Raw genomic sequence first — 2,772 nt, forward strand, 5'->3', positions numbered from 1 at the left:
AGATATCGTCGTACGTGAATCGTCAAGTGGGGGAGGGGGGCGCTCGTGCGTAACTTCTGTTCTTTCGAAGATTATCCTCTACTTTCTCCGGTAATATTTCAGTTTAACTGGATTAACTTCCACAGAAACGTAAAAATGTTGAACTGAGTTTCTAGCGGGACGAACTTTACCGCAAAAGTGACGGCTGCGAGTCGAAAATTTCATCATTTTTAATACTACGTCACGGTGGTGTGCATGCCTTTCTAGTATTTTTCGTTTAACTTCGCGGCAAATAATGTACATTTAGGGGGATTAAACACAGATACGTGGACATTTCGGGTTGAGATATGCGTGAATAAAACACTAATATTTTGGTAGCTCATGTTGTTCTACAAATGATGGGGTGCATGTTTTCTCTATGCCGGCATAGACTATGGATTATTTTTTTTTTTTACTACTAGATCTCTCACAGAGACATGCAGGCAGATCAAAGAGAAGCCGAAGTTCATGAGTTGGACCACTTTTTCAAGACAACTACTAGTATCCTGCCAGAACTTCTGACAAGAAGAATCAAGTGTGGAAAGAAATTGTACCAGACAGGTACATGGAACCTTAAAAAACTGAAGAAGGACAGCTGGACTCTTACCTTTCTCCTGTTTCTCCTCAGTTGCAAGTTGTGTTAAGTGAGGATGAGACTGATAAAATTCTCTATGATTGGGCTTGACTAAGGTTGCATTAGCTGTTATGGCTTTATGTATCCAGCTCAGTGCCTGTTGTAACAGTTTTCCTAGTCTGGGATCACAAACTTTAAAAAACTTTCTCATTAAGTGGTTGGGGGATGATACTTATGGCAGATGACTTCCTCGCTGGTGGGTGTCGGTGATGTTGTCAATCTCAGGCAATAGCTAACAATCTGTCATGTACACTTTTATGATTATTAGTGAACAATGAAATGTAAAGGCAAACTTAATTAAAGTCTTGAACAACATGTATTTTATTGTACAGTAGCTCTCATCTCTTTGTTGGCTTTTCAATTTATTGTATAAATGGTAAAAGTAATTATTGAATGATGATGTTCTGTGATATCCTGACATCACACTTTTTAAATAAGTATACTATTACTTATAAGCTGGCAATTTTTATTGAACATGCTAGTAAACCCAGTAAGACCACTGTAAGTTATATGATAGCACCTTGTATGGATAGTACATGTCTGTCTTCAGTCTTTTGATTAAAGCATGCAGCCAAATGATTGACTTTACTTCTGTCTCCCAATACTCTTTTGGGAATACCGAAAAATCATATTTTCTTCAGGACTTGTTTTCCCACGCACACATTTGTACATTGAGCTGTTGCACCCATATGCTTTGCAGTAGCACCCTGCACTGAATATCTTCTTGGATCCGTTCTTGGCAGTCGTCAATGTGTTTGTCTGCAAAAAAAAAAAAAAACGTTAACACATACTATAGAACAATAATAAACCATTTCTAAACCCCTAAAGAAAATATAAGATAATCCGATACCACAAATCCACCCGAAATGAAGGCACAGTATTTGCACAGTAAGTTACACGAAAATACTAGAAAGGCATGCACACCACCGTGACGTAGTATTAAAAATGATGAAATTTTCGACTCGCAGCCGTCACTTTTGCGGTAAAGTTAGTCCCGCTAGAAACTCAGTTCAACATTTTTACGTTTCTGTGGAAGTTAATCCAGTTAAACTGAAATATTACCGGAGAAAGTAGAGGATAATCTTCGAAAGAACAGAAGTTACGCACGAGCGCCCCCCTCCCCCACTTGACGATTCACGTACGACGATATCTAACTTGCCTGGCCAATGTCGACTTGCGATCGTGAAATTTCCGGAACAACCGTCAAAACTTCGCTAAATGTTTAACCACAAGGATGTCTACCTGTTATTTTCACGTCTCTATACAGGTTTTGCACGAACGAAGTCAGTATATTACGTATTTTTTCTATGCGAGCGCTCGACCGTAGCTAGCGTATAACGTACATGTAGTAAACAATGAGTTCGGTCAAGAAATTCGGAAAATGAGCGGGAATTTGTCATTTCTACCGGCTGAAATTAAACCCAAATGCTCACAACAACCTTATCTATTCGTAACATGTATGAATATTTCGACTTTTCACCGTAAAAGAGCGTAATTTACAGAAGAAGATGCAGCACCGCTCGATGCCCCACTGGAATGCAGTGTGTAGGCTAGCTGAAGCATCAGTAGGCGTCTCGTTTTCGTGCAAGATCACGTGATCACGCGCAGCGCCGGGACCGCTTTTCAAAATGGCCGCGGAGATTGGAATTACGTCTATTCCGTACTCCGCCGCGCGCTTCCTGGATTAACAGTGTACTCCTGAAATCTTCCGTGGCAGTGTATGGCAAAAAGGGACGAAAGGGTTTCGAGGGTCCAGGTTTGAGATCACGTCGCTCATACTGACATGCATGCTTTTGATCTTTGAAGCGTTCTGTCGCGGTCTCGAGTTTCTTGCGTTATAGTGAGTAGTGTGTTTTGGTAATTTCGGTCTAACACTGCATTTTCATAACAAGACATGCACGATATATACATGCACGACCTCTCCCAAGAATGCCAGTACTTTGCGATCACACGACAGTAGTACCACACATGTGACAGCGCGTTCCTGGCGTTCACGGGACCAGTGGGTAACCCGGGAACTTCAACCCGGAATTTTTAACTCAATGCTTAGATATCTAAGCCTTGGGTTCCGGTCGAAGGTCCCGAAGTACTTATAATCACATCTAGATGTGATTTATATT

General features: G+C 40.9%; 1 protein-coding gene and 1 long non-coding RNA gene across 5 annotated transcripts in view; one reads left to right on the forward strand and one right to left on the reverse strand.

Annotated features, from left to right (window-relative positions):
• The window catches only part of LOC109469758, a 10,054-nt gene that overhangs the window by 4,563 nt on the left and 2,719 nt on the right, over positions 1-2,772 (forward strand). The window lies entirely within an intron of this gene.
• On the reverse strand, positions 439-2,305 carry LOC109469759. The gene is made up of 2 exons (XR_002140212.1): positions 2,133-2,305; positions 439-1,411 (listed from the first exon to the last, which is right to left on the reverse strand). It is a non-coding gene; the product is annotated as an uncharacterized LOC109469759 (long non-coding RNA).

Source organism: Branchiostoma belcheri, unplaced genomic scaffold (genome assembly GCF_001625305.1).
Source record: "Branchiostoma belcheri isolate BF01 breed outbred unplaced genomic scaffold, Haploidv18h27 scaffold21, whole genome shotgun sequence".
NCBI lineage: Eukaryota > Metazoa > Chordata > Leptocardii > Amphioxiformes > Branchiostomatidae > Branchiostoma > Branchiostoma belcheri.